Source organism: Argopecten irradians, chromosome 10 (assembly GCF_041381155.1).
Source record: "Argopecten irradians isolate NY chromosome 10, Ai_NY, whole genome shotgun sequence".
NCBI classification, from domain to species: domain Eukaryota; kingdom Metazoa; phylum Mollusca; class Bivalvia; order Pectinida; family Pectinidae; genus Argopecten; species Argopecten irradians.
In genome coordinates, this window is record NC_091143.1 from 30,382,337 (window position 1) to 30,406,221 (window position 23,885).

Below are 23,885 nucleotides of genomic sequence, written 5' to 3' on the forward strand. Positions count from 1 at the left end.
ATAACACTACACTTTTATCATGGTTAAGTGCTGATTGGTCTAAAGTTTCTCGGGGGAGACAGTTGCTGGAAGAAATATTACTGCTTTGAAAAAAGTATAATCTCAATTTCGTCTGATGTAAACAATATTCAACACAAAAAGTAATTAAAAAATAATCAATATCCCCATGCTTGTGAGTTGTATTCCAAGATGTCATTTGCCGAAAGCTATTAATTTTTCAGTAAATACACAAAACAGTATATCTCTGATGAGGCCTCGTGCAGCATTGAACAAGAGCATCCGTCCCTTTCTCGTGAAATATTTGTTGATGTATAAATTGACAAAAAGGTTAATTATAGATATTTAAGGAGTAACTTGAATAGAATTTTTATGTTATGGAGATATAACACAAAAATCTGAGTGTACTCTAAATAAACTGCGAAGCGGTTTAAATTGAAGGTACACTCAGATTTTTGTGTTATATCTCCATAACATAAAAATTCTATTCAAATTAATCCTTATAATTCAATTTACTAAAGATGATCTCTTCAATATTCAAAATTCATTTTGGGACTCTTTTGTCTATGAAATCATTACGCCGTCATCTCAGCCAATCAGCAGCAACGTTACAAAACGACGACGCCATTTTTTATGGGCTGATAAAGTAAATTTTTAAGCCAATCAAAATGCTCGTAACAAGCAAATTGAATTATACCTCTATAACCAAATCCCAAATTAAAAAACCTCTAAATTTTCGTTTTTTATGTTAAGTCCAAATCGAGAAAATTTCTCGTTACCTCACGGTTCACAATTCTGTCATGTTATCATATGATCACCCATTCTAAAATTCAAATTATGGAAATCTGCCAACGTGTTACATTTTGTACTTAATGTTTTAAAAAAGTCAGAATGACATAATTATTGTCGATATTACGTCATGCGGTGTCAAAACATTTCGTGATGAAATTTGTGGGTGGCTATTTGGATATTAGACTTTATCTGCTTACGGGGATTGGTCTCTCGCCTGATCTTTGGATAACAGCCTGATTGAAAGCATAGTATCTAAATATCCGAACAAGATTGTCCACCCAACATCAGATCCCCATTGGTGTGATTGATATAGTTAAAATGACGTAATGCAGGATGATAACAACATGTCCTCGAAGTACCCAAAATGTTGTCATGATATTTCACTTGTCGGTATTTTCGACATTATCACATGAATACCGCATAGAAATAGAAAGTATATACGTCACATGTCAATATTCCTTGCTAAGTCATTTACATGCCAATATTAAGGAGGATATTGAATATTTAGACGTATGTGATTTATTGTGAAAACATGTCAATAATGAAGGATACGTATCTTTCCCTTTCACTAAATAATATATAATAACTTACAAACGTGCCAGGGTGATTACCATGGGACTACTCCCCCTCCAAAACCTCCCATCAGGAGTATAGTTCCCTGGAAGTGTGTGGTCTCATAGCGTTCTATCAGCAAGATGCATATCAGTGGAAATATTCGGCGGAATCCTATATATTGGGATTTATTAGATGAGGATCAGCCTAATGGCCTAGACATCTGATGGGTTCTACAGTTTCTTTTTCCTCAGTGGACATTCTGTGAACTCCAATCATTCCTACGTCGGTAAGTTCACATGAACCCTTATCAGCTTAATTTGATGACTTACATAGTTACCATCAATGGATTTTATAGTTCCCTTTTTTTCTCTTACAAGTAGTACATCTGATTTTTTGGTTCACCGGTTTTGCTTTACGTTTACTATAATGATATATCTACTTCAATCACAATCATACACGGTGAAGACACCATCCTCCTACAGCAGTACAGCCTAATGCATGCGTAGATAATGATGATCATATAGGTGGTAAACGCTGTCATTAATGTTAGTTTGGTTGATGTGTCTGGTTCAAACACCTCCCCACGCGAATGTTGTCATCCAAAAACATCCCAAAAGACAATTACCAACTAGCTAATATTGTATGTAAATTACTAGAATTACACAAATCTAACAATCATTAAGTGGGAATATTTGGTTATAAACATCAACAATTGTTACAAGGCATGTTTTGAGGGCGAAGAAAGTAGGAGTATCCGGAGAAAACCCATCCAATTACGGTAAGGACCTAGTATTTTACCTACGTGAATATATATCAATTCCGATCCAAAGATAGACGACTAATTATAATGTTGACACTTCATTACGCGTGGTCATCGCGACTGTGTCAGAATGACGACAGGATAACTAAACATTCGTCAATACTAAGTGTCACTAAATATCAAAGTGGATTATCGCGTGCCACGCTTACAAATGTCATCATAATATTTGTTTTTGCCGTAAGACAGTGTCTGAAATTTAGAATTGTATTTCAATATGAAATGTTTTCTTTGACGGCGACATCACTGAAATAATAATGTTGGTTTTTTAAATCTCGCCGGTCATTTCAGTAGAAAATAAATAAGTATATAGCCAAAAGTGTCTTTAACGACCATCGAAGTGACAGAGGCAAAATGATCTTTATAACCATGTGGTCTTTATACACAGGTTGAATTGTGTTTAAAGTGGCCATATGGGACCCTAGAAATTATCTTTATACCGAGGTGGTTACTAGGGCAGGTTTTGCTGAAATATTACATTCTTATTCACATATTCAAATAAATAAAATTAAATTTCAATTAAAATTTAAGACTAGTATCTAGATATCTGCTGTCTACAGCAAAGTTTCGAATAAAATAGTAAACTGATATGATTGAGAGAAGAGATAACTAAACCTGATACAGCAATACGTGACCCCCGCTTTACTGTCAACAAAACGGAACGTTAAGTGGTCGGTATAAAACAGTATGTATGTTAGTGTTAAGTGCTCCCTACCATCAGACGTCTATTTATGACAGCTAGTTAACCCGTAAGCACCAAACGCAGTTCTGATAACGGTACTTCTCGTTATCTCAGCGTTATGTTCGACGCCTTTTATCTCTCAAATTATTGTTTGGATACACAATTACGACAGACATTATGCATATAGTCATACGTTAAGTCATTATGCATATAGTCATAAGTTAAGTCAGCAAAACTAATGGTGTGGATATAATTCCTGAATATGGTAATCTTTTCTTTTCAAACTTGAATGCAAAATCAGCGTGATAAAATTTTCGCGGTCATTTAATTTCCGTATAATTAGCGAAATAAACACCCTTCCTAAATTTACAAGATTACAGTAATGCGAATTCAACATAAAATTCGTATCTGTCAATCTGTCATCTTCAGTGTGAGAAAATTGACTTTAATTTTTCGTGATTTCATTACGTTAAGAATTGCATTGGGTCAATGGTAGATAATCGGTTAATGGCATTAGTAGCTTAGTTATACAAACATATGTTCTTTATCCATACTTTTCAAGGAATAAACAAATTAATTATCGTTAATTAGTACATTTACATAGATACATGAATAACGGTAAACCTCGTGTCCTTTGAGTTAATAATTTGCTGTGACTTAGTTATAAGTATAAAGTTACAAAGAAACAACCCGTCACCCTCGAATACGTCATAATTATCGACATTTGTATTGACTTGTCTGTGAATGATGATAGACAACTGTCGCATACTAGACCACATTAATTATTACTATTGTAAGTCAAATAATAAAATCAGAGATGAGCAATCTTAGTTGTAGTTTTTACATAAAAGTCATTCAACTGTAACATGCGTGCCTAATTATATATCCAATATATGCATATTGTGTACACAGCTCGTCACTTAAAATCTCACATGTGATCAACTACATCTGTAGATACCGTAGATGTATATACACAATGCTACGGTAAGCAAGCATTTAAAATTGTTTCATTGCACAAAACTACCACGTTTCTTGATTCAAATTCTTAAATAATATATTACATTACAGCTTCACAAACATCGTAAGAACATTTGGGTGTTTTATGTAATAAAAAATAATAAGGAAATAAATACCTACCTCAAACTTATAGAAGTCCTCCCATCCAAACAAATAGATGTTTATTTTTCCTTCTTACACACCGGCACTGTTTATTCTCTCTGGCGGAAGTAATGTTAGTTTTTCAATACAAGTTGATTCATCATTCTCTTGACTAAAGAATATTTCATAAACAGTAAAACGTTACTTCCGCGAATTTAATAATTCCAAGATGAAATCACAATGCTGACTTTTATTGGTGAATATTGTCAAAGTATTGGAGTTGATGAAATCACTGAAGTATTAAAAAGTACTTGGTATGTTTGTAAATGTTTATCCCGTAGCACCACTCTGACAATATACTACTATATAGTTCTACTAAGTAAGAGTTGGACTTGTTGTGGCCTCTATGACCAGTAGCATACAGTACCACGGACACTTTCAGCTGTAACTAGACTAAGCGAGAGCGCGGTTATAAACACCCAGTACAATGACAGCAGTGGTTTCAGATTAATGAGGGTGGGGGTAGGGATCGATACGTGAACATATCCAAAGAAATCAGACCCCCAAATACGACAGCAAACAAACTGAAATCGTGTCGTTGTAATTATGTAAGTGTTAGGGAGTTTCGAGAAAATGCGTCATTCATACATGTTTTTAGCGTTATTTTTATATCGATTAAGTGCAATGTACATAAATAAGTTCAAAATAAACACGTAATGTCATTCATTTTAGTGAAAGTATCAAATAAGTAATTCTCTCATGACTTGGTAGCATTAAATATTAATATCTACTAACCACATTAATTAGAAAAGGCTTAATTTATATCAATACATAATATCCTGACTGAGCGCCCGACCATACATTGACCACTTTTCTTGGGTAATTGCAAACACAATTTGTGTGGCTATTTCTTAATAATCACCGTTTCTTTTTTGGTTCCTTGGGGAGTGTTTTTAAAGACATATTTAAATGTATTGTATTTAGGTTTCATTATATGCAAGAACTATGGAAAACCATCCTTTGACTTTCACGACTAAAATTTCTCGAATTCCGTAGCAAAACGGAGATCAACTTTCGCGGAAAGAACATTAGTACACAAATACCTTTCAATGAAATGAAAATAACGCGGAGACAAAATTTGTTCACGAAAGTAAGTCACAAGCAAACTGCGGTAAATTAAGGATGTAGTGATGACATGTCATTTTGTTTACGGATATAGATACCTAAATATCTAAATATCCCGTTGTGCGCTACCCGAGAGGTGAAGGTGTAGTTAAATCTTTCTGTTTTGATCAATTATTCAAATGCACGATATAAATCGTGAGATGAAAAAAACAGTTTAAATCGTCGCATATAAATTAAGATATTTTGAGTTAAAGAGGTGTTAAAATAGTTCAAAAGGTTAATATTTTAATCTCACAGAAACCCTTATGTCTATTTGCAGCAAATTGACCTCGACATTTCACCTTTTGACCTATAAATAATCCCAAGCACTGTCTCTAGAAAACATTTAATATACCTTTGGTTTTGATCAGACCAAGGGCAATATACAGCATATAATCAAAGTTTCTATTTTAGAAATGTGACTTTTGACCTTCGATCCTGGAAAACCATCCCAACGAACCACGTTCGTGCCTATAAAGTGTGAGTATGATCAGAGCAAGAAACTTTATCACGATAAAACAATCTTGATATATTTATCAAAGTTAGCTTAAATTTTGTCATGTAGCGCTTACGACACACAAAATGGCGTTTTTGGTCGGCTATGTAACGTCGGATGGATCAGCAGGCCAAAACACAATTAGGTGAGAAAATGCGGATAAAGATGTTAATTAGTGGTAAAACAATATTATAGATCATGCATTGTAAAATTTCTCAAGCATGACCATCTTCTTTTCATCAAACTATTCAATGTTTATTAATTTTATTAACATGTTTTACGTCATCATCCAGGTTTATAAGATGTTTTGCTTTTCATAAAGTGAAATTTTCACTTCAGTCCACGTTCATGAAATGTCCGCGGATATTCTCACGGGCGATCGTTTTAACTAGTGTAATTTTTCAAATATGAATAAAGATTAGGATGAGCAGCGCGAAAATAGCACATGGCGAATGAAATTAATGCTGACATAAACAAATATCCGCACGCTAATATATCTACCTTTACACTAGAGCAGTTATATTGGGCAACACTTAACACTTCATTCACGTGCATGTAAGTTGTAGTTCTCAGGAAAGCTATTATTTTTTCATCTGCTCTTCGTATTAATAAATCACACTTCGACATAACCTCCGTATCCTTAAACATTTCACACAACCTTTATTCTGAGAACATAATTTCCGGTTCATGTCCTCTATCAATCGATTTGCGAGTTGATTTTGTTATTGACATGCATCCCATGTGACTTTTGTTTCAGTAATAGTGTTACAAGAAACAAGCCGCCCCTACCGACATTAATAAACGTCCAGGAGCCCAACAGCACGATTTCGCCCTCAAACTGTCCTGTGTGAACCCCGGTGACATCAAGTGGATATATTTACCGACAACAAATCTTTAAAATGTCTAATCTGAACTCAGAAGCCGACAGAAGACGTTAGTGCACCATGGTGGGCGTCGTAGTATTGGGAATCTTGCTCTGACTTGGCACCGTATGGCATCAACTCAGGATTAATCAAAGTCATTTTGATACAGAATTATCGAGTTAAAGAAATCCGACCTTAGCTTAAAGTAATTAAAGAGATGATACATGCTATTCTACAGCAATTCATGTGTGTTGGATCATCTTCAGATTCTTTCTGACATATTACAGAACCTCTCTGCTGATTTCATTAATTGGGTCTTAATTGTATCGAAACGAATAAATTCTTTTAAACTCCATTACAAAAATCATGTTGGTTTTTCATTTAGTTCGTTCATTAATGATTATGAATGACGAGGCATGCATGACCTTGAATACAAGCATAAATAAATTTTATATCTGCTTTAAATGACGTAACTTGGAAGACCACCGCGCCTAAGTAATTAAAATTGAAATACACATTCGGATGTGGTTTTGTGCTGATCTAATCACATGACTAACACTATTAAGATCGTAAATAGAACTGTCGATATTGGGGCAACGGCATTTCGTGGTAACATGAATCGGAATGACGTATTAAACATGATATTTCGGGGGATACGTCTCGATAAGAAATGATTTCTCTTTATACGGAAATTAATGCAGACATGGAAATGTCTGTGATGTTTCAATATATATCTCATGATATTAAGTGATGCATATATTTTAACGTTCACACTTTCTTTCGCTTTGGAAAAATGGCAATAATACTGATATCATATAACGTAAATCCAAATTCAAATCTTTAAATACACATGGTGTTGGTTAATTGGGTTTAATGTCATATTTACCAGCTAGGGCCATTAAGGAAGACCCCCCATGTATGCACGTGTTGTGTCTCCTTGTTAAAAGTGTGTTTTGGAAGGCTGTGGTATATTGGTGTTGTGTCTCCTTGTGATAGTGTGTTTAGGGAGGCTGTGGTATGTTAGTGTGGTATCTCCTTGTAATAGTGTGTTTCGGGAGGCTGTGGTATATTAGTGTTGTGTCTCATTGTGATAGTGGTACTCTTGCTCTTTTTATAGTGTTATCTGACTACAGTTGACCCCCAAAGACACCGAACAACACACCCCACCTGTTTTACATGGAATAAACTGTATAAATGGGTAAATAAGACATAGTTATGATTTAACTTGAAAAGAGACATTTTGTCATCTCTGAAATACATTTGTACTTTAGATTCTCAATCTCGATTGCTAGTCTAGGCAATTTAAAATGTACTTCAATACAGTTGGACAAAATGTTTCACATCTTAATTTAATTAATTGTCTGAACTAAGTACCCTGTCCGATCACAAACAATTGTACCGTTGAAAGTTTTACAGATGGCTTCAGAAGAACGACTATAGTGCCCTATTCTCTCTGTGGAGCTGCGTAGCCGTGGATCACCCACAACAAGTGACTGTATTCGTGAGCACCCACAACAAGTGACTGTATTCGTGAGCTGTCCGACACCTATGGGATACTGAAATGGCACTAACCCTATGCAGAGAGTTATTAGAACATTGCTGAATATAATTGTGTTGTTTTTTCATATACGTAGCACTTTTATCTACAATCTCCATGAAGGCTTTACGATGTCTTAATAGCGTTGTCTCGGATTTTGATTTTCTCACAAGAACATTTCTGCAAAATCAATCTGAACAGCATTAATTGTCTGACGTCATTACATGTCTTGTTATGTTCTTAACGTATATACCAAACCACACTGCTATTCTAAAAGTACAAATGTCAACGCAAATCGAACAATCTCTTAGTTTTTACTGATATCCTCTTTACATTACTCTTTACTTTTCTTCCCCCTAGCGTTTCTTAAGTTTAGAAGAACTTTCCACGGCCTTGTAATGTACATGTTTTAGTACTTCTTCCAGTAAAGATGTTTGGTTTAGTGTTCAATTCTATACGGACTAACAGTATAGTGTCAGCAATCGGAAGTCTTAATGAAAATGTTAATAGTCCAACGGATACTTCAGTCGAGGAGAGACAACCACACTCAACTGCGCCATGTGGGTTTTGTATAGCAAAAATACGTTTAGTTATTTAAAATAAATTCACTGCACAAGATTTAAAGATTTGTCACGAAATGTTGATGAATTGTCTAATAACACTAAAAATTCAATAAGCCCTATTAACAACAATGGTCAAATGTAGACGGTCCGTTAGAATTACATCTGTTGACTACATTGCATGAGCGTAAATGTAAATGACTATTTCACCTGTCGTATTGCGTTGGGCGGTGGCCCTAGAGGGATTGGTTTCTTGGCAGTGGCTTTCATTCCTACTCGTAATTAACGTTTAACATAAAATGAGTGGAACGACTGGTTTGCCCGTTGGCAGTATAGTTTACCCAGGGTGTGCTATTCGGTGTCTCTGGCAGTATATTTCAGTTTGATAGCACTATAATTTATTTATTAAGTATTTATGAATTGCCAGTTTTTCAAGACAATAATAAATCCAATATAGTATATGTTTGTTTGTTCGTTTGTATATGTTTTCTAAAATATAATCGCATTCAGAACAGGCAACAAAGTGCGCGCAGGGGAGGCAATCCTGTAATGAACTTAGCTGTTATTAGGATAACAAACTAAGCAACAACCGATAATTGGACTTCAAATTGAAAATAAACTCAATTTCGCTTGTTTGACCTATTAAGAATGCCATTCAAGTACATATTCAGCAAATCATTATTGTTAAGATATATCTTCATTATTAGTGGCGACAAAGTTGTTCGTGTACGTTTGGGGTTTCCTGAACAACGTGAGAATAGTTTAGTAGTTTGCTGATTGAACGAACTATTACTTATTACGCGTCAATATCTTCAAGAGACGTTAGTGTCTAGGTTGAAGGAGATTGACGGGGTTATGATGACTCGTCAAGGACACGTGTCTGTACATTGTGTATACAATCATACAGAGTAATGACAAAGTCTATCCTTGACCGTTGACAATATTTACAAGTACGTCTACATTGTCATTGCTGTTATCAACTAGATTTTTCTACGTTAAATCCAATCACCAAACCAACCACTATCAAGAATGATTTAAAGGTTTCTATAGTCTTTGTATATTTTACACTATCCTAGTTTAGTGTAGAGCTTCTTCACATTTCTTTTAAAGAAATATCAAGATATGATTTAAAACAAATATTGGTGATCATTCACAGTGCGAACAAATCCCCACGGAGACCAAATGGCACAATCAATCGAGTTCAAATGAATCATAAAGGTTTGCTAGCGTTGATAGACTGAATAAAGTACAATTTTAAATAAGCTGCAGTCGCTTCAATAGCTCGTAGGCAAAGGTGATGATTTGTTTAATGCTTACACATTTTAAAAACTATATAATCTGCATAAAGGTTGGGCCGATATCATTAACCTGATACAACCTGTTTCAGATTAATGTTTTGATCTCTACCAATTCATCAAATTACTAAATGTGTTAAATGTACACTGGCCGATGAAATAACATATCAATTAATATCTGGTAACATATTGTAAGTTTAATGAAATTTATGCTGATTAATTTCCGATGCGCCTTCAAATGAGGCGTGATAGTGTATCAGTGGCATTTCTATCCATCAACATCCTTTTAAAAAAAATCTTTTCAGCGTGTCAATGTAAAGCCTGTGGATACAGATGCATCAAATATTTTATCTACTTATTTAATTTTTCAATTTTTCAAACATTCAGTGTGCAACAAACAGATGTCGCCTTACAATTGCAGGACAACTGCATACAGTACAACTAATTAAACTACGCATGGGTGATATGTGCACAAAAACTAGTGACGTAGCAACATGAATTGCTAGTCATCGTTCTTATCTAATGTGCACGCAATAAAATTAGATAACTTAGGTTCAGTAACTGAGTAATATTTCACATGAATTATTTACTGCTACTGAAGTAAGTTGCGCATAAACATATTTCAAGAGCAGGGGAATATTTTCAATTGTTTTAGGAAATTTTCCAATATAATTATATATATTTTCGATTCTGAATATGGCATTTTTGCTATTTGGTAGGTTAGTCAATTTTTCAAACATTCAGTGTGCAACAAACAGATGTCGCCTTACAATTGCAGGACAGCTACATACAGTACAACTAATTAAACTACGCATGGGTGATATGTGCACAAAAACTAGTGACGTAGCAACATGAATTGCTAGTCATCGTTCTTATCTAATGTGCACGCAATAAAATTAGATAACTTAGGCTCAGTAACTGAGTAATATTTCACATGAATTATTTAATGCTACTGAAGTAAGTTGTGCATAAAGATATTTCAAGAGCAGGGGAATATTTTCAATTGTTTTAGGAAATTTTCCAATATGATTATATATATTTTCGATTCTGAATATGGCATTTTTGCTATTTGGTAGGTTAGTGATGGTAAAAAATACTACATATATATCATTCGGGGAAAAATATAAGCTGAAGGATAATTCTCTGTGAGACAAATTAATGTTTTTTTCTGTTGATTATGAAGCTAGATCATTAATACTTTATTGACACCATCTAATTGTTATCAGAATCAAAGCTTAGGAGAAACACGTACAAATGGCATATATTGCATAGATGAATCTACTAAATAAAATCTTTAAGAGATAAATCAGCAAAAGAAGTCGTGTCAAATGTAAATATATCCTCAACATTTCTTTTGTTGTTTTTGCTTTTTATATTAGTACTGTATTTTGATATTATATTAGCTTTAATGAAATATTTAATCTTTCCAGTGATTAGAATAGTGGTAAAACAAACGATGTCAATTTACTTTGGCTAATGTTATCTCGGATAGTCTTTGTAAAGAGCTTCAGAAGTATGAGAACATATCAGTAGCGAAACTGTAATAATAAAAACAACGCTCTTTTCAAAGAAGATTCTCTGTATTTTCCGGTTTTGTAAAATGTACAATCTATGTAATGTTTCCGTTAGGGTCGTTAATATACATTGATATTGACATTGATAGCACACAATCAAGCCTTATCAAATGGTTACTTGTTACTTACTGGGATAAAATAATATTAACCAACAAAACAAAGAAAAAATCAAACAAAACACGTTTTGATTGTTCTGGCGATAAGAATCACAATTAATTAGTATCCTTTTAATTACTTTAAGGAATGGTGTTACATACAGGACATTTCCTGGCCCATGATTGACCTGAGCTGCTGACTTCGTCGAAGATCAATTAAAGATTCAAATATTTTATTTATGAAAAAAGCGCCACACGTTAAGGTACAATATATTGCATAGATTATAAAATAATTCTATCATCCTTACATCCGGTCTACATAGGATTTATGGGACAATACCATATACACGTATGTAACACCAGTTCTGATCTGTCAGGTGACACTAACAACATCATACATTTTATACAATCTTTTCGCTTGGTATCGACTTGTTAAAGTTTCTTTAACGTCTAAAATATAGATCAAAAGACCGCTCTAAATTTCAGACGGAGAAATATCACACATGACATACTTACGTCCAAATGCTGTGAAATGTTACACAAATTGACACATGTTGAATTAAGGTATACAGTTGTCCTATAGATTGTCAGTCTATACTCGCGAGTTTCTAATGCGACAATTTTCAATCCATCGAGAGAGAGTTTCGATCAAAAGACCGGCTATAGAGCCGAAATTGTAACAAGATTTAAAATCAAATACCTTCTCTCTCAATAAGAATAAGACAGGATTCGGAGACATATCTATCAAGATAACTTGTATAGCATTTAATAATGTCTGCAGCATCTACATGTAATCGACAGACCGCTGCCAACTCATGTGACAGAATACCTGTCCTGGAAGTTTAATCGCCTTTTGACCTATAAAACATGACTTAGACTGTGTAACTAACTCCCTTTGGTTTTTGTAACATTGCTGATTGACATCGTAAGCTGGATTATTACTTTTGCATCGGCATCACTCGTCTCCCATATCGAGAAACAAAATTGACGCCTTCAAATCAGATCTGTGATATATAAACTGAGAAAAAGATTTGGGACACTGATCAATATTTTTAAAGAATTTATATTAAACCCTCGCTCGCCCTTGTGAAGAAGGATCTGCATGGCTTCTATCCCATAACCGAGACACACCAAAGTCTAGAAAAGTGATGCTTTCTGCTTCTGCTTAGCGCTCAGAATTAAGTGAGTGGGATAACTGGTTTGCAGTTGTATATATACTGTGACCGAGTGAGATGCGTTTGTTCACTGTCTTCGGCGGACTACTGGTATGTGATGGTACTATATAAAACGCCTAAATGCTCTACCGCAGCCTCCCAAAACTTACAAACATCCACGCTAACATATTGCATATAGAGGAGTCCATCATTAAATGACTTTAGCTGTTGATAGAACATTAAGCCCAATTATCATGTTTGAGTTTCTGAAGACAACAAATATTGATTGTATAGCAAAGTCATGATTCAAAACCTACATTCAACAAAATGTAAATAAAGAGAAGATATATTTAGCTAATCAAATTGGCACGGCCATTGTAATTTACTGGTTAGGTCTTCCGTATCACAAATGGTAAATACGGGGACCGAAATTAACTCTAGCAGAGAGAACAATTGTGTGATACGTCACATGGCGTGACGTATTACACACATATCAGTTCTCCACTGCACGAAATGCACCTAAATACATATCATGCTATACTTTATTGGTTATGTTGTTTTGTGTTGCTTTCATCACAAAATATTAAGATAAGAATTCCATTTAAAATAATTTCCGGTAATACAGTGTAACAATCAATAATTAAATCGGAACAATTAAACAAGAAAGCACATAACCATAGTAAAAATCAAATATATAATCTGCGCAATAGATGTCGTATTTATGTAATCAGATAACTTTAACTATTTTAATGATACTTACGTAACATATTACTTAACAAAAATAACCTACAGCAATTCCAGGCCATATTATCAATACAGTTTCCTTATTATTCCATTAACTATTATCAGTATATTCTCATATCGACCTGCTCGTAATTTAAAGGAAACAAATTGGAAATTGTTTTAGAGATGTGTAATCAGCCAGTTAAATTTAGATCGCGCTGTCGATAAAAACGGCCTTTGGCGAAAAAGCCTTATTTCTCGCATATTAGGCCAAGTTCGATGCCTGTCGACCCAGTAAAAACTTGGGATACATATATCGAGCTGTCAGCCGGTATTGTAACATTGGGTTAGATGATTGGAAACAGAGATCCGGCTTGGATAGGAGATTGAAACAAATTACGCGGTTCTACGTGAGCTTTTAAGTGTTTCCCCAACAATTCAAGAGACGGTGACACTTTAGATAGATTTTCCGACCGATGCTATAAAGCAATCATGCACGTTGGGTTTTGCATTTTCACATCCAGTGGATGTTTTGTCTAAAGTATGAAGTGAAAATTAAAGTGTCTGATTTTCCGGGGCTTTTTTGCATTTTATGCTTTCTCTCTGATCACCTGGTATCTTTGAATTCAGCTGACTGATAATATTATTAGTTATTTGATTATTTATTTGAATAATTATATCAAATAAATAATCAAATGAAATTAATTATATTGGGCCGCGGTGGCCGAGTGGTTAAGATGTCCCGACATATTACCACAAACCCTCCACCTCTTGGATGCGGATTCGAATCCCATGTATGGCAGTTATCAGGTATTAACCTAAATCTTAAGTCGGAGAAGAGATGATTGAATACTTACATTTTTGCTATCATCCTGATTGAAACAAATAACACACTAATTCAGTGGTTGTAAACAATCAATTTGGGTTTTTTATAAACGTGATTTCTCCTCGCATTGCACGCAAGTCTCACTATAATATGATTTAACCAATATATTTTTTCTTTAATTGTGTTTTTCTTGATTTCTGGATTTTAAGCATTCTCTCATTCCTCTGCTGTACATCCGTTTGTTTTTGTATTATTAAAGTACAGTTATCAACGTTTTGACATTTATGCATTGAGAAAATATAGTGAAGTCGTGTATACGTTTCCGTGTGGTGCTGATAATGCATTAAGGTTTATCAGATCCCAGCCTGTCTTGGCGTGTAATGGAAATCAAACAGGATACTCCATAATGATACACCTGCCACAATAAAACCCCGCCAACGTGCTTCAAACTGCACTTCCACGTCACATACAATTCCTCCTACCTGAATTAAGGACTTGATGTATGGAGGGAAATAATTGTAATGAATCTATTATTGAACAGAAACTGAAATATTTGCTACATTATTATAAATTGTTAAAGCCACAATTTGTCTTTAGATAGATTGTATTCCCCTATGACTTTTATAAGAAGTTCTCTCGCCATGTTTTTATCAATAAAACTGCAGTTAGATGGTTTAATTAAGAATTAGATTCGCTGTCCCTATGTATTAATCAAAATATACCACTATATATTAGTATATTTCTTTTCTATATAAACGATCATCTTCTTTAGTTTGCTCCCGAAACACCGGCTTACGTTTGACAATTTATCAACATTCGTCCCCTTAAGGAAGACTCCTGGTTCAGTCTCCATTTCGAGATATCCTCGTGTTAGTCTAAATTGATGGCAGACGTTAAATATGAGCATTAATTATAAATTGTATAGACTCTTTATAGTACGTATCGGCTGTTCGACGATTTTGTCAGTATGCTCCAGTGAGATAGCACTATACAATGGATAAGTGTCCCACTGTAACAAGGAGACATAACATGAATATACCGCAGCCTCCCATAAGATAGATACATTCACTCTTACAACACGTCTTATACGAACGAGGCTGCCTTTTAATGACCTTAGGCTTCATTATTAGAACGTTTATCCTCATCAATCAAGTTAATCATCCAACAGAATATGAAGACTACGTCATAGTGTGAATACAGTAAGAATATCAAATGTGTTGCTTTGTTACGAGAGACGACACGACAAAGTCCAAATATATGGCCCCTTGTGAGATTTTTCGGTGAGAAAAGATACCATATTTCTTATTCGTATCTGCTATAACGTTAGTATTGTCTGTCATCTCCAAAAATGACGTTTTGTGTTTAAGTGATAATGAACGTTGTAAGCTGGCAAAGGTCTTCCATTCGATATCCATAACTTGTAAAAGCTGTCGCCGCAGCAGTAATACGTTTCGTATTTACATCGTTTATGATAACACGCTATGACATTTTTATCCCCGAGTCTAGTGTCCATAGCGTATTTTGTAGGACGACATTGCCGATAAACATTTATAATGAAAGTTCGATATGCATCATCTAGTTTTATGCTTGGCATTTTTTGTATTTGAAATTACCGTTTGTTCGTACTGTTTGTCCATAACACTTACTAAGTCAGACGTTGAGAATAAATCTTTTACACCACATGGTGTCTGCTGCCTGCCGACTGGTCTCGTATAATCTTACTATTATCAGAATCATACCCTGATACATAGATCTACTACTTGTGAACAGCATGACGCTTCATTTGGGGACCAGATCGCAATTAACCCACAAATTGTTTATGGGAATAGATATAAAGGTTAAGTAAACAACAGATTATCAAATTAAGTATGCTCAATGTAGTCAGCAAGTGTACAATAATGATCAGCACACGATATGATATCAACTAAATGAGATACATTTGTTGGTTTACATCAGTCTAATACAGAACATTTGCCTTTAACAATAATAAACATGTCAACAATATTTGTGATCACATGTAACCTATGTTTCCTTCTGTAATTTTGAAATATAGAAATAATTGATATCTATGAAAAGTGCCCTGCAACATTGGAAATAAGATATCGGAATATCCATTTTTTCTTCTCGAATACTTTTCTCATTTCTGGCGTCAAAATCAAATTTGGGTCTTTCTTCCTATTGATTCTGTCTCCTTACCGCTTAAGAACCCTTTTTTAAACAAATATAATCCAAAACCTTTATCTATGGTCAACATAAAATTATATAAAGTTGAAAGGTTGGATCACCGTCTATAATTTTTTTACCACAAGGTTGGGTTATATGTTTATTATCAAAGACATACGAAGATGACAACACCAAATCAAGTCCCCGGAGCTTCAACAAGCCAACCGAAAGCAATTTTGTTTTTGTTCTTTTTTTTTCTTTTTTTTTGGGGGGGGGGGGGGGGGCAAATACTTTGTGTTTTGGTATTATACGTTACATAATAGGTAATAGAAATGACCAGGTGATATTGTGAAAAACAAACATGGTACCGACACAAATATCTGAGAGATCATCATGTTGTACATAGCGAGTCTGTTTGTTTGTTGTTTATGTTTTATGGGCTATAGACAACTAAAGCCATCAAACAATTATCTTTAAAACATTAAAATTCGATATATCAGCCAAAGTGTAGGTTGGTCGTTTGGCTATTTGGTTGGTTGGTAAAGCTTTAAGTCCTATTGACTGCCAATGTCATGTAAGGACGGCCTCCTGTCTACAGTGCGCTACGTGTGTGGATGTCTATATGTTAAAGAGGCCGTGGTATGTTCGTGTTGTGTGTGGCGTTGCAGTTGTGGAAACTCTTGTCCATTGATAGTATTATCTCGATAAAAAATACCGTTAGGTTCGTTCATTAGACTTAACATTCTATTAGAACTAGAATCATTAGTGTGCGCTATATACTACTAAAAGTAGACAAATAAATCAAGCCTAACGCGCTGCCATTTTACAGAATATCATATCGAACATTTACGCTTCATTGTTCATGCCATACCTCGGGGATGTTCGTCTTTGATTTGTTAATGTCATACAACTCTTGTGGTAATTGTCTATTATGTATATTATAAGTATATTATCATATATAATTAAGAGATACTCAAGGCAATATACAATATGAAGATACAAATTATTGGATATTTGACAACATATCGGCAATTCAATTTTTTGTCCAAATCGTTAACCATTAAGCGTGGGATGATTTTTTGAAATTTAGAATTCAAAAGGAAGGCAATATTACTATGTAATAAAATGGGTCTAAAGTAAAACAAAAATAATTACCGATATATGTTAGTGCTTTAACTATGTTTATTGCAAACAATATCAGTAGAATACATTTGTTTTCACTTTTGAAAATAATATGTAAATAATTCAGAAAAAAAGGTACTCTTAAACACAGCTGTTTCCATCAGTACTCCAGACAATGACATTGTTATTTCAGCTGTTAATAAATTGTTAAACAAAACAAAAAATTTTGCACCAAGGCTGACAATGCACGTTAAAACATTCAAATGTGAATAACAAGGGGTGGGGTCTTAGAAATGACTTTTGAAACAGGTTACTTCAATTGCTTGCATTTTATAAAGATAATCAACTGCCGACAGAGCATAAACGATATCCGTCATTTGAAGAATAACTTATTTATAATCGTGTTTAAATGTGTCTAATTAACACAAAAAATACATCTAAAATAATTCATCTTGCCTTTGGTACATGCACATTCAGCACTTAATTCCATATAAGGCATAGTGCCATGGATTTTACAATTAATTATTTATGTCTTAAATTGAAATAAAAATCTAATTTAAAATCGTTTCAATGGTAGTATTGGTGTAAAGTAAGGATTTTTTGACTGAAGAAAACAAATATTAATTCGTCTGTTCAGGTTTTTGATAGCACACAAAAACACCACTCGTCGGGATCTTTAACTTGTATAGTCAGCTTAATGACGGACTTCTCTGATGACTTAGATTACGACGGATCTATGGACAATACATGTGACGTAGGAGTTAAGAATGTTAATATGTTTCGTATTTAAAATTGATTCTTTACACTTTATCTGTTGGTGATATATAGTTTATGTTTGTCGCAAAGTTAACGCTATTATCATAAATAGGACGCAAAACTATCAAATAGAACCTTAAACCATTTGCGTAGTTCACATCATAATAGTGGGAAAGTAATTATCACCCGAACTCCCTCCCGACCCCGTCCTCTGCTGTATACGTCGATAAGACTATTTTTCTGCTTTATTACATGCATTAAGAAGAAGCATACGTCTTTCGTACCCTACCGACTCAAACATCGTCATATATCGTCTATCTTATTACATTACGTATCAATTGTTATGCTCGATGGTGTAATTTTATGTCGTTTTTGTCTTTCGCGTTTGATTTAATTTATGTTGTTGTTGAATCTACACTTGATCTAAAATACATGAATTTCCAATTATTGGCACACACTATCGCAATAAACAACGTTATCCTATTACATTGACCGGGATGTTTATATGAACCGAACTCTGATCGACCCATTTAATTATTACGACTATTAATATCGTTATAAATAGTAATTTGATATGAATCAATGTAGTGTAGGTAACATCCATGACAATGAAAAACAATAGCATAGGAGGCTAAATGGCGTTGACAGTCATCATAGTTATAAATATTTTCAAATCTGAACTTTCTTATTTTATCGCCGTCAAATATTAGCACAAATGCCATAAGCTTTTAATAATGTAAAAACGTAGTGATAATAAGGATCCGTATTTTAATCAGATTGAAATCAATGCATTGTGATGGTTCAATACTTGATATTCCCTAATGTAGCGATGTGCATGAATTAGCGCTTGGAAAATAGCGAAAAAAATCAAATTAAAGATAGGTTTCGCCCAACCAAATCAATATTTTCTTTTGTAAAATCCGATAAACGGAAGTAAAGGTGAAAAAAACATATTGAAAATACCTCAAGTTAATTTCTGAACAACAAAGAGGAGGGAATTAGAATGGAATCGGTAGCACCCTAGGATATCTTTAGGGAATGAAATTCAGAGATGGCATATAACAATAGTAGAAACAGATGCCACATCTCAAGCGTAACTTGCCCGGATTCTGTTGGGACTCGTATTGCACGTGGTGAGTTAAATTTCATCACATATGCCAGCGGACATACATCGGCAGACTTACTACAGATATATTTGATGTGCTAAGCTAGCGAGCGTATATAAGTAACTTGAAGTATTATAGATTATATGATATGAATTCACAATACTTCGCATTTCGATTTGTTGTTTTTTGTTTGTTTATTTCTTGTCACTTCTATCTGACATTTTGTTGCACGTCTCCGTTTGTTGATGCGACCTCGTTTTGGAAAAAAATACGTCATGTTGACTTCTCCCTATTTTAGAGGAGTATTTTTTTCTGGTCAAGCTAGTCAACTGACCACCCATATTGTTCGCTGTATGCATCAAAAATAATCTGAAGATTATATTTATGTACAGGATAAATTTCAATTTCGTAGTCTTTATATTTCATTGGTCGAAACTTACCTTTAAAACTTAAAAAAAAATCAAAAAAAGAACAAAACATTTACAATGAAGAAAAAATGTTTTAGTATTATGTAATGCATTATCTTCTACCAGTTATTAGAAATTTGCAAATAGCCAGGTTGTATTATTCAAGGTCGGAAGAAGGTAGAAGGTGACGAGAAAATTAGATATTTGTTATAGTAATGGCCATTTTGATTGATAGAATATTACATTGGTCTGGTAAGTGGGCAGGGATCTCTCAACTTCGGGGAAAGATTTTGGCTGGTTAGAGGCCAAAATCTTTCGTGGGGATTGAGATATCGCCGTTCATTTTGCAGATTCATGTTTGATTATATTTCTCCCATACTTTAAGATAAATGGTGAACAATCAGTTGTTTTGAAATATTTTCAATGCGGTGTCATCACAGGGACGTCGCAATACCAAAAAAATAAGTTATTTTTTTCTTAGCAACCGCAGGATAATCCTGTCAGGTATGGGAGATAATATCTTTCTTTGTCTTGCATTCACAAAGGGTTGTATGCCGTCCTTTTGTAGCATTCTATAGGGATACGGAAGGTGGGGACTGCTAACGACAAGGGTAGATGATAGGGAGATATCATTTATTGTGAAAACAACATGACCTCGATCTGTTCATCAAAAGAAAGACTTAAGCGGATCGATTGTCTGTGTCCCTTTTATCCCAATGGACAGAAACTTGCCAAAACAGTCTTACATTTGACGGCCCAAATGGTGACCGACGATCCACTGTGACAACAAATCAATACAACTCACAAATATGTAAATCTCAGATGGTCAGTCTCCCTGTCCACCTTCTAAAGCCACCAGTAACCGGTCATCAGTGACTGGTCATCCGTCACCTCGGAAGACCTGAATCACTGCTTCATTTTACCAATAATATCAGATAGCAATGCAATGAATATAAACCTTATACATACGTCATTGCAATGATGGACGTTATAACGTCACTTTGCCATATCTTGTAATTCACATTATTCGCAGTTTGAGAATTTTCTTTTATCTATTTCAAGTTTATCTAAGGCCACATCCAACAATCTATGTTTGAATTACCCACGAACCATTTTAAATAACATGGTTAAGTTTCCATTTGCTTCATATCATATCAACAAAGTTATTTAAGGACTGCCTGTCTTATGTTTGGCAGTGTGTGGCATACTTTTCGGTGTCTCCTTGTGATAGCGGGAACTCTTTGTAGTGCTGTCTCATTAAAACACATTGTTACAAAGATACCAAGCAGAACACCTGAACACATTATCATAACCGGATGTCATTGACCTTGGCTGTTAGCGACAGTGATAGTTATCCCTGAGATATCGGGAATGCGTTACGTCAGGTTATAAATCAATGGAAAATATTTGTATTACATAGGCCTATAGACTAGACGAACAATTTCCATTTCCCATATCTAAAAGGCTATTTAAGGACAAACTGCCCTATGATTGGCAGCGTGTGGTATACTTCTATGTGTCTCCTTCTGATAGCGGAGTGGACCTTGGTTGTTAGCGACATTGATAGTAATCCCTGAGATATCGGGAATTTTTTACGCTAGGTTATAAATCAATGGCAAATATTTTCATTACATAGGCCTACACAAAGACAAGACGAACATTTCTTAGTAAACAGCACTTTCATCTGACATGGCCTCGACTAACCACCGGAAGCGGAAACAGAAATTAAATAGTTTCCGGTGGGCGCGTTCGCAAATAAAGAGCATCTAATGTAACATAATCATTCTCCGAGACATGAACATCTTCATATTACTAAAACTGGTGCCGGCTGTAAGGGTCATCACATTTCTGGAGGGAGAGAGACATTAGATCGGGACTGTAGTGTTTAAGTGCGAGGCCGGAATCAGACGTCGCATATAATATATCTGGTATCTGGCCTGATATTCTGCCATTGGCATTTAAGATGAAACGGTCGACTTATCACAGGACAGCATTAGCGAGGATCGAGAACCGCTGGGGGATCAAGCTTACATTAATTCGCCTTGTCGAAGAATTGACACACGTCATCAACAACATCGAATAAATGCGGATTGCCTCAGATGTGTCACTATTCAACACTTCGTAAACCCTTTTTTCAGTTATAATTTGCGCATATAAAACATGGTGCTGTCTAGTTCGTCCGATCAACAGACAAACGTGTAATATTATACTTGTTACATGTATGTATTTTGTCCATATAGATAAGCGTAGTGTTGACGTGATCTTGACAAATATAATAAGATTGATTTGACAAGCCGTTTAATACCATCGGCACAGAAGTATGCTTCGATAGGATAGCACTATAAAATAAGCAAAGGGAGACAAAAAGATCACAAGATATCTCATCCGTTACATGAGAAGCGGTCCTTGACCTTAGCTATCAATAAGATGTTAAGCATTCTTGCAGTATTCAACTAAGAAAGCGTTTGTCGTCTGGATTTGTTGATAGATGATGTTTATGCCTTGTTGAAATTTCCTTTTAATGCGTACAACCTCGTAATATTTCGTAGAATACACTTCATTCTTATAGAAACCCTTCGATAGCATTGTTTTAATAACGCAACCTCCCGAAGTCAAAAACGCATGAAATCGCTGGAAGATCAATCTACAAAATAATCATGAAAACTTTCCCAGAAGACCTTCAAACCAGCCTATCAATATGAAGGTGTAAGGCTCCAGACATTTATTATGAGACGTGTCTTAATCATTATTACATCCCTTGGTCATTGCAGCCATACCACGTAGACGCAATTGGCAGTGATATTCACACGTGAATAGGTTTCCATTTGTTTTCTACGCTAACATCTTAAACGTCTCGACAACAAACCGGATTGACATTTATAGGATACCTTGGTAGACGATCGTTGACTCTTGGTCATTCAGTGTTCTCACGCCTTTGTTATACACAGGATAATATGTAGGACATTTTTGAATGCCGTTAAAAACAAATTATGAAGAGTGAAATATTTCAAAAACAGATTAGAAATCGTATCAATGGTCTAAAGATATAAATAACCCCGTTGTTGAAGTGTTAATAAAAAAAAGTAAATCAGTATCAATAAAAAAGTAAATCACTTTTAATGTCAAAGATTTACAGTATTTTTTTGAAAACGGGACTCCTCAAAACGGTGAAGGGAAATAACATTCGTGGTGGGCGTTGGAATATTGCCTGCTGTCCATTGTACATGGTCATTAAAGACTTTTTGTTTTTCGTCCTCACAACGTCTGGATTACTTTCATTGTTAGATATTTTATTGTTTGAAGCCTTACAGCTAATAAGTGGCACAACAATACAATATAGGATACACATACAAAGCCGAGACGCACATGTAAAGTTCGTGATATAAAGCCATACCACGAACATATCAGTCTCCTCAATTGACCTCATCTGTTGATAGGACGTTAAGAATACCCAATCAATCATAATAACCGGAACCAGATGTTCCTTAAAACTAAGCGATCTAGTATCCATAAAAAAGCCTCGATATAAATCTTGGTATGACTGCCAGGTAACAATCTCAGATCAGAATCGAATGACAACAACAGCGCCACAAGGCATATCAAGAAGTATCCTTGATCTCAGGTGTAAATACCGCTGACGTTTATTTAACAGTCGTGAGATTTTACCTAGAACCGAAGATTATCATCACGGCAAAGGTCACATCGTTATGCCAACTATAAGACTTCCAACGTTTTTTCTCACCGGACACATGAAAATCTTCAAAAGCAAATAATGATTAGCTTCAGCTTCCAGCTTAATTTCCTTGATATTTCAAATTAATCCCATAACTGGCTATATTGCATTGATGAAATGTGAAAGTAATTTCACAGTCAAAACAATATCTCTAGGATAGGAAAGCGCATGGTGTGTAAACTATTAGTCTTATTTAACTAAAACTCGATCTCAGTAACAGACAGACAAACTGAATGCTGCAATACAGAGCTTAGTTTGATGGGTAGAGGGAAATGTCTAATGAAAAAAATCCTAGTTGGAAAGGGCAGTTTAAATTACTTGAGACGTGTGTTTATATAGTATAAATCAGTATGTTTTGACAAGAGATTTG

General features: G+C 34.7%; 1 protein-coding gene across 2 annotated transcripts in view; it reads right to left on the reverse strand.

Moving 5' to 3' along the window:
• Positions 1–23,885, reverse strand: part of LOC138333629 (uncharacterized) — a 98,224-nt gene that overhangs the window by 40,823 nt on the left and 33,516 nt on the right. Inside the window, exon 1 of one of the 2 annotated variants that reach the window (XM_069282116.1) lies at positions 3,981–4,359. The exons of the other annotated variant lie outside the window; for it this stretch is intronic. The gene's annotated coding sequence lies outside the window, so the exon portion shown is untranslated. Of the gene's footprint in view, positions 1–3,980; positions 4,360–23,885 lie in introns of those variants that run through there. 2 annotated transcript variants of the gene reach the window in all.